This window comes from Choloepus didactylus, chromosome 1, assembly GCF_015220235.1.
Source record: "Choloepus didactylus isolate mChoDid1 chromosome 1, mChoDid1.pri, whole genome shotgun sequence".
Lineage (NCBI taxonomy): Eukaryota > Metazoa > Chordata > Mammalia > Pilosa > Megalonychidae > Choloepus > Choloepus didactylus.
Genome location: NC_051307.1, coordinates 185195952 through 185212010, shown reverse-complemented (window position 1 = coordinate 185212010; position 16059 = coordinate 185195952).

Below are 16059 nucleotides of genomic sequence, written 5' to 3'. Positions count from 1 at the left end.
TATCAGTCTTTTGTCAGATACATGGTTTCCAAAAATTTTTTCCCATTGAGTTGGCTGCCTCTTTACCTTTTTGAGAAATTCCTTTGAGGTGCAGAAACTTCTAAGCTTGAGGAGTTCCCATTTATCTATTTTCTCTTTTGTTGCTTGTGCTTTGGGTGTAAAGTCTAGGAAGTGGCCTCCTAATACAAGGTCTTGAAGATGTTTTCCTACATTATCTTCTAGGAGTTTTATGGTACTTTCTTTTATATTGAGATCTTTGGTCCATTTTGAGTTAATTTTTGTGTAGGGGGTGAGGTAGGGGTCCTCTTTCATTCTTTTGGATATGGATATCCAACTCTCCCAGCCCCATTTGTTGAAAAGACCATTATGGCTCAGTTCGGTGACTTTGGGGGCCTTATCAAAGATCAGTCGGCCATAGATCTGAGGGTCTATCTCTGAATTCTCAATTCGATTCCATTGATCTATATGTCTATCTTTGTGCCAGTACCATGCTGTCTTGGCAACTGTGGCTTTATAATAAGCTTCAAAGTCAGGGAGTGTAAGTCCTCCCACTTCGTTATTCTTTTTTAGAGTGTCTTTAGCAATTCGAGGCATCTTCCCTTTCCAAATAAATTTGATAACTAGCTTTTCCAAGTCTGCAAAGTAGGTTGTTGGAATTTTGATTGGGATTGCATTGAATCTGTAGATGAGTTTGGGTAGAATTGACATCTTAATGACATTTAGCCTTCCTATCCATGAACATGGAATATTTTTCCATCTTTTAAGGTCCCCTTCTATTTCTTTTAGTAGAGTTATGTAGTTTTCTTTGTATAGGTCTTTTACATCTTTGGTTAAGTTGATTCCTAGGTACTTGATTTTTTAGTTGCTATTGAAAATGGTATCTTTTTCTTGAGTGTCTCTTCAGTTTGTTCATTTCTAGCATATAGAAACATTACTGACTTATGTGCATTAATCTTGTATCCCGCTACTTTGCTAAATTTGTTTATTAGCTCTAGTAGGTGTATCGTTGATTTCTCAGGGTTTTCTAGATATAAGATCATATCATCTGCAAACAATGACAGTTTTACTTCTTCTTTTCCAATTTGGATGCCTTTTATTTCTTTGTCTTGCCGGATTGCCCTGGCTAGCACTTCCAGCACAATGTTGAATAACAGTGGTGACAGCGGGCATCCTTGTCTTGTTCCTGATCTTAGAGGGAAGGCTTTCAGTCTCTCACCATTGAGTACTATGCTGGCTGTGGGTTTTTCATATATGCTCTTTATCATGTTGAGGAAGTTTCCTTCAATTCCTACCTTTTGAAGTGTTTTTATCAAAAAGGGATGTTGGATTTTGTCAAATGCTTTTTCAGCATCTATTGAGATGATCAATTGATTTTTCCCTTTCGAGTTTTTAATGTGTTGTAATACATTGATTGTTTTCTGATGTTGAACCATCCTTGCATGCCTGGAATGAACCCCACTTGGTCATGGTGTATGATTTTTTTAATGTGTCTTTGGATTCGATTTGCAAGTATTTTGTTGAGGATTTTTGCATCTATATTCATTAGGGAGATTGGCCGGTAGTTTTCCTTTTTTGTAGCATCTTTGCCTGGTTTTGGTATTAGATTGATGTTAGCTTCATAAAATGAGTTAGGTAGTGTTCCATTTTTTTCAATGTTTTGAAAGAGTTTGAGTAAGATTGGTGTCAGTTCTTTCTGGAAAGTTTGGTAGAATTCCCCTGTGAAGCCATCTGGCCCTGGGCATTTATTTGTGGGAAGATTTTTGATGACTGATTGGATCTCTTTGCTTGTGATGGGTTGGTTGAGGTCTTCTATTTCTTCTCTGGTCAGTCTAGGTTGTTCATATGTTTCCAGGAAATTGTCCATTTCTTCTACATTATCCAGTTTGTTGCCATACAGTTGTTCATAATATCCTCTTATAATTTTTTTAATTTCTTCAGGATCTGCAGTTATGTCACCTTTTTCATTCATTATTTTGTTTATATGGGTCTTCTCTCTTTTTGATTTTGTCAGTCTAGCTAGGGGCTTGTCAATCTTGTTGATCTTCTCAAAGAACCAACTTTTGGTGATATTTATCCTTTCTATTGTTTTTTTGTTCTCTATGTCATTTATTTCTGCTTTAATCCTTGTTATTTCTTTCTTCTACTTGGTTTAGGATTGGTTTGCTGTTCATTTTCTAGCTTCTTCAGTTGATCCATTAGTTCTTTGATTTTGGCTCTTTCTTCCTTTTTAATATATGCGTTTAGTGCTATAAATTTCCCCCTTAGCACTGCTTTTGCTGCATCCCATAGGTTTTGGTATGTTGTGTTCTCATTTTCATTCGTCTCTATATATTTAGCAATTTCTTTTGCTATTTCTTCTTTAACCCACTGATTGTTTAGGAGTGTGTTGTTTAACCTCCAGGTATTTGTGAATTTTCTAAGTCTCTGATGGTTATTGACTTCTAATTGTATTCCATTGTGGTCAGAGAATGTGCTTTGAATAATTTCAATCTTTTTAAATTTATTGAGGCTTGTTTTATGTCCCAGCATATGATCTATTCTGGAGAAAGTTCCGTGAGCACTAGAAAAGTATGTGTATCCTGGTGATTTGGGATGTAATGTCCTGTAGATGTCTGTTAAATCTAATTCATTTATCAGATTGTTTAGGTTTTCAATTTCCTTATTGGTCTTCTGTCTGGTTGATCTATCTATAGGAGAGAGTGATGTGTTGAAGTCTCCCACAATTATTGTGGAAACATCAATTACTTCCTTTAGTTTTGCCAATGTTTCTCTCATGTATTTTGTGGCACCTTGATTGGGTGCATAGACATTTATGATTGTTATTTCTTCTTGCTGAATTGCCCCTTTTATTAGTATGTAGTGGCCTTCTTTGTCTCTCAAAACATCCCTGCATTTGAAGTCTATTTTATCTGAGATTAATATTGCTACACCTGCTTTCTTTTGGCTGTAGCTTGCATGAAATATTTTTTTCCATCCTTTCACTTTCAATTTCTTTGTGTCCCTGTGTCTAAGATGAGTCTCTTGTATGCAACATATTGATGGTTCATTTTTTTTGATCCATTCTGCGAATCTATATCTTTTAATTGGGGAGTTTAATCCATTTACATTCAACGTTAAAACCGTGAAGGCATTTCTTGAATCGGCCATCTTATCCTTTGGATTATGTTTGCCATATTTTTCCCTCTCTCTATTAATATCCTTTATTGTACCCATACCGAATCTCTTTAGTACTGAACCTTTCTCCAAGTCTCTCTGTCCTGTCTTTGTTTCTCTGTCTGTAGGGCTCCCTTTAGTATCTCCAGTAGGGCAAGTCTCTTGTTAGCAAATTCTCTCAGCATTTCTTTGTCTGTGAAAAATTTAAGCTCTCCCTCAAATTTGAAGGAGAGCTTTGCTGGATAAAGTATTCTTGGCTGGAAATTCCTCTCTCTCAGAATTTTAAATATATCGTGCCATTGCCTTCTCGCCTCCATGGTGGCTGCTGAGTAGTCACTACTTAGTCTTATGCTGTTTCCTTTGTATGTGGTGAATTGCTTTTCTCTTGCTGCTTTCAGAACTTGCTCCTTCTCTTCTATGTTTGACAGTGTGATCAGTATATGTCTCGGAGTGGGTTTTTTTTGGATTTATTCTATTTGGAGTTCGCTGAGCATTTATGATTTGTGTATTTATGTTGTTTAGAAGATTTGGGAAGTTTTCCCCAACAATTTCTTTGAATACTCTTCCTAGACCTTTACCCTTTTCTTCCCCTTCTGGGACACCAATGAGTCTTATATTCGGACGTTTCATATTATCTATCATATCCCTGAGGTCCATTTCGAGTTTTTCAATTTTTTTCCCCATTCTTTCTTTTATGCTTTCATTTTCCATTCTGTCATCTTCCAGGTCACTGATTCGTTGTTCAACTTCCTCTAGTCTTGTACTATGAGTGTCCAGAATCTTTTTAATTTGGTCAACAGTTTCTTTAATTTCCATAAGATCATCCATTTTTTTATTTAGTCTTGCAATGTCTTCTTTATGCTCTTCTAGGGTCTTCTTGATTTCCTTCATATCCCGTACTAGGGTCTCATTGTTCATCTTTAGTTCTTTGAGTAGCTGCTCTAGGTGTGTCTCTTCTGGTCTTTTGATTTGGGTGCTTGGGCTTGGGTTATCCATATCGTCTGGTTTTTTCATATGCTTTATAATTTTCTGTTGTTTTTGGCCTCGTGGCATTTGCTGTCCTTGCTAGGGTTCTTTTAGGGTTTGTAGACCAGTTGAAGTCCTTATCTCTAATTTATCAGATCTACAGCTTCGTGGAGTACACTTTCTCTAATTAACCAGCAGGTGGCGTCCACGAGCCACCTGTTCTCCACAAGCCAGATCTCCCCTGCTTAGCCTTTTTGGTGAGTGGGGGAGTGAGTCTTGTGGGGCCCAATTGGTGTCCCAAGCTTGCGTGTGTAGTTGGTGTTGCCTGCCCTGTATGTGGGGCGTGTTTCTGGGCAGTCGGGGAGGGGGGGTGGCCCTAACAATCAAATCTCCCTGATGATCCTAGAGTTTTAAAGCTACTGCAATAGTCTAATCCTTCAGTTCAGTCCTGCCACAGTTTGTCTCTGCCACTGACCCACAAGTCTTTGGTATTGGCGTATGGCTCCTGAGACTTGCAAGTGGGCCCCTCTTCCAGGCTGTGCACCCCGGGTCCTCTGTTGAGGGATGACTGTGCTATGTCACAGGTGAGTGCCGTCCCCCCAGGGCAGTTCTGGGCTGCTGGGCTGTGTTGGGAGGCTCCCAGTCTGCTCAAATGATGGCTGAATGGGGCTCTGTTAATTCACACTGCTCCCCCTTCCCAGCTCTGGGACATTCAGCTGAGGTTGCAGGGAAGGCTAATGTCCACGCCCAGTTTTGTGGTGTGTGCCTGTTATTTGAAGCACTTCCGTCACACTGGGTTGTCTGGGGCAGCTCTGGGCTATGGGGCTGGCGATGGGCAGGAGTGTTTCCTGTCCACCAGGATGGTGGCTGTGAGCGGACACCCCCCTTTTCTTGGGAAGTTGTGTTGTTTAGTGAATTTTCTCAGCCACTGGATTATTGCCTTTTGTCTCAGAGCTCTCTTAGTTCTGCTCTTGACTTGACGTGCCCAAATTTCAATTCTTTGAAGCTTTCTGTATTGAGCTTCTTAGAGTAATTGTTTTAGAAAAAGCAAAAAGGATTAAAAAAAAAAAAAAAAAAAAAAAAAAAAAAAAAAAAAAAAAAGGCCCACCACAGAGATCTAATGGGTTATTGAAATGCTAATAGACAAAGCAACCAGGGCCATTAAGGAAAGGTGCCCTGGGCAGAGAGATCAGCCTTGCTTCGGGATTTGCATATGCGCCTCAAGGCCTGATCTCCGCCCTTCCCCTTTCTGTGTTCACCAGAACTCCAAAAATCCTCTGCTTTTACTTTGGAGCTTCTCGTGTTGTTTTCCTTCTATGCCCGTCTCCTCTCTGCTGGGTTGGCTGCTCTCAGAGTCTCTGGTGTCTGGCCTCAGTCTATCTATGGTTGGAGTTTGAATCAGTAGAATGAGTTTCCGATGAGAGCAGCCACTGCAATTCTCCCTTCTCCTTCCTGGAGCTGACAGCCCCTCCTCCCCCGGGACTGAGCCTGGCAGGGAGGGGCGCGGGTCCCCTGGCCGCAAAAACTTACAGATTTCGCTGATCTCAGCAGTTCCACGTTTTCATGAGTGTTGTATGAAGTATGCCCAAAGACAGATTGCTCTGTGGTGTCCAGTCCACGCAGTTCCTGGCTTTTTACCTACTTTCCTGGAGGAGTAACTAAAACATACAGCTCACCAGTCTGCCATCTTGCCCCGCCTCCCCGCATGCCTTAAATTTTGATGGTGCTTAATAACAATGATAAATAACATTTGTAAAGTTCATTTAATATTCTATTTTGCAAACCATATCTCATTCATAAGATTATGAATTTTAAGAGCCTCTTATAAGAACAGGCGATATGCAACCCAATTTGCAGTTTTGGAAAATTGAGAGCTAGAGAGGATTGTGACTTACCCAAAACTGGGGGGCCAAAACTCAGACCTAGACCTCTTACCTCCAAATCTTTTCCCATATGCAAGTTGCTTTGATCGATTGAGCTGCAGAAAGAAAGTTTTGCATTCCATTTGAGAAAACTCAATGCAGAGAAGAACAGTATTTCAGCCACCCTGCCTGGCTTACCAAAACCTGGTGAGACTTGTGTGCATCTGTGGTGAACAGAATGACCTGTGTATGTGGGACCCTGGTGGACATAGCTCAGAAAGCATGGAGTCCTCCAACTAAAAGATGACTTGCCCCCTAGGCTGGGCCTCCCTCCCTAACAAAAGCCATATGCTTACATCCCAAGCTGTCTTCTGCTTTCATTTGCTCTTTGACACACAGCAAGTTCCCCAGGAACTTGCATGAAAGGTTTGGTGAACAAAGGTTTTCTCTGAAATAAGTGAATGGAGAGAAGTTACATGGAATTGAAGTTGAGCAGTCAAATGGTGACTCTGGTTTTTTCTCTGAAGGGAGCTTTTTCTTGAGGTGAGATAGAGTCTGAGGAGACTGAGAGTGGGCGGACAAGCACTGCAGACTAACATCACCTCCAACCCTTCCGATATAAGAATTGCATGACTTTCCTGGTGGGTGACTGGGTTCATCTGTCCACTGTCTGCCATGCTTGGTAGACATCAACATACATTTGCAAAGCCCGAAGAACAAATACATAAAATTCTCCAGAAACTATACTTAAGAGTTCATTTGTAGTAGATCAGAGACCAATGGATCCCTCCCAGTGCCCCCAGTGACCTTGATGAGTCTTTAAGGGTTTTGTACTTGAAGATTATGATTACCAGGAACCCAAATGCTAGATCCCTCAACTAAAGGGGATTTTTGCCCTACTAAGTATCTATGAGAAAGAAGAGCTTGAAGGAATACAGGACTAGTCTTACCTATCTTTCAGAGATTCTATCTCAGAGATTCTGTGGTTGCCTGATAATCTGATAACTCAGAAGTGTTTGTTGGAATACCTCCTCCAGTCCCTGTCCTGAAAAAATTCAGCTCAGTCTCACTGCAAATCCAGCAGAAGCCAGCCTCAGGAGGTCTACCTCTTATAATACCGTGTCATGGACACTACATGCAAGGATAGTAAAGAGTGGTAGAGCCACACAGGAGAGGCTCACAATCCAGGCCCAGGTGGTCAGGGACTGTCTTAAAGCAGAGCCTAAGACTGGGATTCTGGTTAATAGAGGGGATGCTCTAAGGAAGGAAGAGCATGGGGCAGGGGAATAAAGATAAGCAAGGAGACTATGGTCAGCTTAACAATTATTTATTTATAGTTCATAATTCTGCTGGGAAGTATTGATGGTCTGGGCCAGTCTCTGCTGATCTTGATTTGGCTCACTCATGTGACTGAGGCCAATTGGTGGGTCACCTTGGGCTGGCTAGTTCCAGAGAACCTCATTCATGTTAATCACACCACAAAGTTGGTCTCACTTTGAGTCAGGAAGTCTGCCTCTTATTCCCTATGCTTTGCCAGCCAGCCATTGACTGCAGGCTACCAGCAAGGGTGGAGGCAAGTAGTGCTGTGAGGAGTTGGTGGGTAGGAGGCTCCCATGAACCAAGAACAACTCTCCAGAGAAGAGGGTATCTGTGAGCTGTCAGCAGTCAACACACACAGCAGCTGGTGGGGTGGATGTACCAGTCCGTAAAAGAGATTTGGGCAGGTATCACCAGCATCTGCTATAGAAGTCTTCCTAGAATAAATGAAATCTAAACTGAGACCTGATGGATAAGAAAGAACTAGCCAAGTGAAGACTGGGAGGAAGAGCATTCCAGGCAAAGGAAACAATATATGCAAATGGTCGGAGGTAAGAGAGCACAAGACCATTCACAGAAATGCAAGTGATCAGAATGAAGGATGTTAAAGACACATGGGGCTGGTGTGGTATCAGGGAGGTAGATGTGAAGAGTCTTGACAAACACAATATTTTTGAGTTATTAGAAAAATATTTCTATATCTGTCAGGATAGGCTATGTACCTTTGGCAGAGAAAGTGGTTCTAGATGGAGGGACTAGATGTAAGAAAGAGCAAAGAGTGAAGAAAGTAGTAAATCTGTACATAAATGTAAACAAATATTAAGTTCATGAGACAGTAATAATAATGAGTAGAGAGCCTCAAAAGATTGAATTAAAATACACAAAAAACAAGAATCATAATGTAGAAGGAATACAAATAGAGTTAAGGTGTTATATATGTATTTTTTTGTAATATCTGTAAGGATGGAAAAGGTAATTGATTAATTTTAGACTCTGAATATTTAAACATATCCCTCACCCTAAAAAGGCAAGAAATGAGAGAAAAGGAAACCTGTAATAGGTGGTACAAATAGACTCCTTGAAATAAAATTTATACAAAAATATATCAGTAATCACATTAAATGTAAGTGGGCTAACTACAACAGTTAAAAGACAAAGACTGTCACACTGGATTTTAAAAAATCTAACTGTGTGTTGCCAACAAGAAACCAAACCAAAAACATATGGATACCAAAAGATTGAAAATAAAACGATGGGAAAAGATATATCATGCAAATGCAAACAACAAACAAATAACTGGTGTAGCTTTATTAATAGCAGACAAAGTATCTTTAAGGCATAAAGAGATACTAAAGATCTCTTCATTATGATAATTTTTAATTCTCCAGGAGGACACACATATTTTATATTTATATACACATCACAACATGGTCTCAAAATACATGAAACAAAAAGGAGTGAAATCAAGATGGCAGCATAAAACATCCCTGGGAAATTTTTCCCTTAGAGACAATTAAATAAAAGGGCAGATTCCACTTGTTTGATAGAGACTGGAGAAAGACTCCACAAACAGTGAATCAAAGAAAAAAAAAAAAAAAGGATATCTGTGACTCCACCTCCTAGTCCAAACTCCACTCAATCCCATGTGGTTTAAGTGTCACACAGCAGCAGTTCTCTGGCTCAGGAACCTCCTGCCATGGTCACTGACCACAGAGCCACCCACAGCACATCCCAGGCATTGGGACCCAAAGCCATATAGACCCAAGCAGGGCCTAGTGGTTGGCGAGCATAAGCATACACAATAGCCCCCAGAAAACAAGAGCAACCCATGGCAGAACTGTTGGAAAGTGGTGCACACTCCTAGCCTAGTCTCTAATTGATGATACACTTAAATGAAAAAAAAACAGGCGTTTTTGCCCATTGATGCCACCTGGCTCCCTGGGCAAGCTACCATAATGTGGAAGTAACTGGAGGCAGAAAAGCCATGGGAAAAGGGGAAAACTGAACCACTAGAGGGTAGGGTGGACCCAGGACTGGAGAGCTGTAGTGAAAAGGCAGCCCTGAGCATGGGAGAGCAGTTGAGCAAATTATAGCCACTGGGGAAGAAAATTTGCATAAAAACAAACAGAACAGCCTAGGTCTCTCAGAGGAGGAAAAGAGGAAAGGAAATCTTCTCCTGGAAGTGAAACAGTTGCATATTATAGGGTAATCTTTAAAGTTGCAGCACATACACAGGGCAAGAGACAGGTGTAGAAGACCTGAGAAAATCTAAACTATTAAACATGGGCTGGGACCAAGCATTGAAGAAGAGCCTTAACACACAGGAAATCTACAATAAAACCCTAGGCAAGAGGGAGAAAGTGACTTCCAGAGTTAGCACATCAAAATAATCAAATGCCCAGGCATTAGCAGAAGATTACAAGCCATACAGAGAAACAGGAAGATATGGCTCATTCTAGGGAATAAATTAAAACTTCAGAGGAAACACAGACTTGGAACAACAAATTAAAGAAATTCAAAAACATCTCCTAAGTCAATTCAAGGACTCAAAGGAAAATATGGATAGAAATACACTAAGTATGGTTATAGAGGTAAAGGATATTAAGAAGACAATGTGTGAAGAAAAAGAATAATTAGAAAGTTTAAAAAGGAACATATCAGAACTTAGAGAAATTAAAAACAATAATGGAGATTTAAAATACACTAGAGGCAAACAACAGCAGAGTTGAACAGGCAGAAGAAAGAATCAAGTGAACCAGAAGACAGGACAATTGAAATCATATAGCTGGAAGAACATATAGAGAAAAGAATTTTTAAAATGAGCAGGGCCCAAGGGACATATGGGACAACATGAAACATACCAACATACAAAATATGGGTGTCACAGAAAGGGAAGAAAAGGGAAAAGGGCAGAAAGAATATTTGAGGGAGCAAGGACCCTAAACTTCCCAACTCTTACAAAAGACATAAATACACACGTCCAAGAAGTACAACATACCCCAAATAGGAAAAACCCTAACAGACTTGTACCAAGACACATACTCATCAAAATGTCAAATGCAAAAGATAGAAAGAAAATTCTGAAAGCAGCAAGAGAAAAGCAATTCATCACATACAAGGGATCCCCAATAAGACTAAGTGCTGATTTCTCATCAGAAACCATGGAGGCAAGAAGGATGTGGTATGACATATTTAAGGTACTGAAAAAGAAAAACTGCCTACCAAAAATTCTTTATCTGGCCTAACTGTCTTCAAAAATGAGGGAGAGATTAAAACATTCATGGACTTAAAAAACTGAGAGATATGAAGATCAATGGTGGAAATACTATTGGTATGGGGATAGAGTGTGAAGTCTGTGATTTTAGAGTCTTCTAGGGTAAATGAATATACTTCTGTGGTTGCCTCTAATGGATCAATAAGACATTTTTTAGGTCAGTGATTAAATATCTGAAGGGGAAAAAAAAACAACTGAGAGTTCATCACCAAAAGACCTGCCCTAAAAGATATACTAAAGGGAGTTCTTCAGGTTGAAAGGAAAGGACAGGAGGTGGTGGACAGCAGCATGAAGAAGTGAAGATCTCCACTAAAGGCAATTACATGGGTAAATGCAAATCCCAATAGTACTGTATCCTCAGTATATAACTCTACTCTTTATTTCCTATAAGACTTAGAATACAACTGAATAAGAAATAATCATATTTCCTTATAATTGACACACAAAGTATAAAGAGATAATGTGTAACCAAAACAACATAAAGAAGGGAAGCAGTGGGATATAGGAGCAGAGACTGTGTATGCTACTGAAGTTAAGTTGGTATCTTTTCAAACTATTAGGTTATAGACTTAGGTAGTTTAATACAAACCCCAGGGTAACCACAAAGAAAGTACTTAAAATACATACAGAAATTAAATGAGAATGGGATCAATCAGTTACATCAAAAAGGTCAACTAAACACAAAAGGAGGCTGCAATAAAGGAAAAGAGGGACAAAAAAAGGTATGACATAAAAAAAAGACAAAATAGTTGAGGTAAGTCCTGCCTTATCAGTAAAAATACTGAATGTTAATGGATTAAACTCCCCAATCAAAAGATGCAGACCAGCAGAATGGGTTAAAAGGCATGATCCAACTATATGTTGTTTACAAGAGACTCACCTTAGACCCAAAGACAAATAGGTTGAAAGTGAAAAGATGGAAAAAATATTCCTCACAAATCAAAAACAAAAGAGAGCTGCAATAGTCATATTACTATCAGACTAAATAGACTTTAAGTCAAAAAAATTTTATAAGAGACAAAGAGGGATACTATATAATATTAAAAGGGGCAATCCACCAGGATGAAATAACAATCATAAAAATTTATGCACCTAACTAAAGTTCCCCAAAATATCTGAGGCAAATGTTGACAAAACTGAAGGGACAGATAGACATCTCTACAACCATACTTAGAGACTTCAATATACAACTCTCATCAATATATGGAACATCTAGACAGAAGATCAATAAGGAAATGGAGAACTTGGACAGTATGATAAATGAACTAGACTGAACAGACATTTACAGAATGCTGTATCTTAAAACAGAAGAATACATATTCTTCTCAAGTGCACATGGGTCATTCTTCAGGGTAGACCACATGTTAGGCCACAAAACAAGCCTCAATAAATTTAAAAACATCAAAATTGTGCAAAGCATCTTCTCTGACCACAATGGAATGAAGCTAGAAATCAACTTCCAGAGAACCAGAAAATCCACAAATATATGGAAATTAAACAACACACATTTATTATATGTGTTGAAGAAGAAATCACAGGGGAGATCAGGAAATACCTTAAGATGAATGAAAATAAGAACACAGCATATCAAAACTTATGGGATACAGCAAAGGCAGTGCTCAGAGGAAATTTTATAGCCCTAAATGTTTACATTAAAAAAAAAAGCATAAAAGCTCAAATCAGCAATTTAACTGTACACTTGGAGGATCTAGAAAAAAGAACAGCAAACTAAACACAAAGCAAGCAAAAAGAAAGGAAACAGCAAAGATTAATAAATATATTAATAAAGAAATAAATGAAATAGAGAAACAAATAGAATTATCTAACAAGACCAAAAGTTGGTTCTTTGAAAAGATCAATAGAATTGACAAACCTTTAGCTGGATTAACAAAGAAAAAAAAAGAGAGGAAGCAAATAATTAAAATCTGACATGAAAGGGGGGATGGGTGCATTACCACCAACCCCACAGAAATAAAAGGGTCATAAGAGGATACTATGAACAATGTATGACAACAAATTAAACAACCTACATTAGAGGACAAATTCCTAGAAACAAAATACACAAATAACCTATCCAACTCAAGAAAAAATAGAAGATTTAAACAGACCAGTAATAGGTAAAAAGATTGAATGAAGCAGTAATCAAAAACCTCCCAACAAAGAAAAGCCCAGAACCATGTAGCCTCACTGGTGAATTTTACCAAGCATTCAAAGAAGAATTAACACCAATACTACTCAAACTCCTCCAAAAAAAAGTGAAGAGAATGGAACATTTCTCTACTCATTCTACAGCATCACCCTAATACCAAATCCAGATAAAGATATCACAAGAAAATAAAATTACAGACCAGTATCCCTTATGGCTATATATAGATGCAAAAATCCTCAACAAAATACTAGCAAACTGAATCTAGCAACACATTACACCATGATCAAGTAGGATTTATCCCAGATGTGCAACAATGATTCAACATAAGAAAATCAATTAATATAATACACCATATAAATAGAACAAAGAAAACAAAACAGATGATCATTTCAATTGACACAGAAAAGGCATTTGACAAAATTCAGCACCCTCTCCTGATACACACACTCAGAAAACTAGTAATAGAAGGAAACATTTTAAACATGATGAAAGATATATCGCACAGCTAACATTATAGTCAGTAGTGAAAGGAACAAGACAAGGATGCTCATTGTCATCACTGTTATTCAATATTGTACTGCAAGTTTTAGCCAGGGTGATTAGGCAAGAAAAAGAAACAAAAGTGATCCAAATAGGAAAGGAATAAGTAAAACTCTCCCTATTCACAAATGATATGATCCTCTACATAGAGAATCCTGAAAATTCCACAACAAAGCTACTAGGGCTAATAAATGAATTCAGCAAAGGGGAGGGGTCCAAGATCAACATGCAAAAATCACTGGTGTTTCTATACACTAGTAATGAACAATCCAAAGAGAAAATCAAGGAAAAAAATCCATTTACAATAGCAACTAAAAGAATCAATAATATAGGAATAGATTTAACCAAGTATGTACAGGACTTGTACATGGAAAACTATAAAACATTCCTGACAAAAGTTAAAGAAGACCTAAATAAATGGAAGAACGTTCCATGTTCATGGATTGAAAGACTATATATTGTTAATATATCAATTTTACCCAAAGCTATATACAGATTCAGTGACATTCCAACCAAAATCCCAACAGATTTCTTCACAGAAATGGAAAAACCGACCATCAAATTCATATGGAAAAGTAAACAACAGCCCTGAATTGCCAAAATCATCTCGAAAAAGAACAAAGTTGGAGAGTTCACATTTCCTCATTTTAAAACTTATTACAAAGCTACAGTAATCAAAACAGTGTGGTGCTGGCACAGGGACAGACATATAGACCATTGGAATTAAACTGAAAGTTGAGAAATAAACCCTCACATCTTTGGTCAACTGATCTTTGACAAAGTTGCCACAGATACTCAGTGAAGAAATAATAGTCTCTTTAACAAATGGTGCTGGGAAAACTAGACATGCAAAATATCTAAGGTGGACCCCTCATACCATATACAAAAATTAACTCAAAATGGATCAAAGACCTAAATTGAAGAACTAAAACTATAAAACTCTTTGAAGAAAACATAGGAACCATCTTGTGTTAGGCAATCATTTCTTAGACTTTATACCGAAAGCACAAGCAACAGAAGAAAAAAATAGATAAATGGGACTACATCAAATTAAAAACTTTTGTGCATCAAAGGACTTTATCAAGAAAATAAAAAGACAACCTACAGAATGGCAGAAAATATTTGGAAATCATATATCTGATAAGGGTTTAATATCCAGAATTCATAAAGAATTTCTGCAACTCAACAACAAAAAGACACATGACCCAGTTTAAAAATGTTGAAAAAATTTGAATAGACATTTCTCCAAAGAAGATGAACAAATGGCCCATAAGCACATGAAGAGTCTCAAAGTCATTAGCCGTCAGGAAAATGTAAATCAAAACCACAATGAGATACCATTTCACACCCACTAGAATGGCTCCTATTAAAAAAAAACAACAACAGAAAATAACGAGTGCTGGAGAGGATGTGGAGAAATAGGAACACTCATACATTGTTGGTGGAAATGTAAAATGGTGCAGCTGCTGTGGAAGACAGTCTGGGGTTCCTCAGAAAGCTAAATGCAGAATTACCATATGACTTGGCAATCCCACTGCTAGGTAAATACTCAAAAGAATTGCATATATAAATATATTCAAAAGAATTGAACAAATACTTATACACCAATGTTCATAGCAGCATTTTTCACAATTGCCAAAAGATGGGAGCAACCCCAGTGTCTATCAACTAAGGAATTCATAAACAAAATGTGGTATATACATAGAATGGAATATTATGCAGCTGTGAAAAGGAGTGATGTTCTGATACCTGCAATAACATGGATGAAACTTGAAGACACATATTGAGCGAAATAAGCCAGACACAAAAGGACAAATATTGTATGATATCAACATATATGAAATAAGCAGAATAAACATATTCATGAAGTCAGGAAGTAGAATATAAGTTACCAGGGCCAAGTGGGGGAGGGGAATGAGGAATTAATATTTAATTGGTATGGACTTCTGTTTGGGGTAACAGAAAAGTTTTGGTAGTAAGTGATGAAGACGGAGGCACAACTTTGTGAATGTAATTAACACTGCTGAATTGTATAAAAGGGATAAAAGGGAAATTTTAGGTTGTATATAAGTTACAGCAAGAAACAAAACCATAAAACTATACAACACAATTTAAGCAGTGCGTTAAAGTTAATAGCATAATCATAATATTGTTTCATGAATTGTAACAAAGGTACCTAGTACACTAATGTAAAATGGCAAAATATTAATAAAAAGGAAAGTCTTTTGTACGAGAGGAGAATTTATAGAACTCTGTACTTCCTCCGTGATGTCTCTATAAACTTACAACTGCTCTAATAATGAATAAATAAATAAATAAAATACATGAAACAAAAATTTATATATAGAATTACAAGAAAATATCATAAGTCCAAAATCATAATAGCAGATTTAACACTCTTCTCTCAGAATTTATAACAGTCAGATAAAATATTAATTAAATAGAATTTCTGACCAATGTAATTAATAAATTTAAACTAATGGATGCATATAGAGCACTCCATCCCAAGCTGCTTGTTCTTTACAAGCAGTAATGGAATGTTTACAAAAATTGGCACACACTGGACTCACAAAACAAATCTCAATAAATGTCACAGGACTGAACGTAGACAGAATGCATGCTCTGAATCCAATGCAACTAAGCTGGAAATCAGTAATCCAAAAATAATAAAAATGTTCCCATATATTTGGAATTAAGAAATACACTTCTAAACTACTGACAAGTTAATACTAAGGATTTCAGAATATAGTGTGACTTGAATAATAATGAATGTAATACATACCACAACTTGTGAGTTA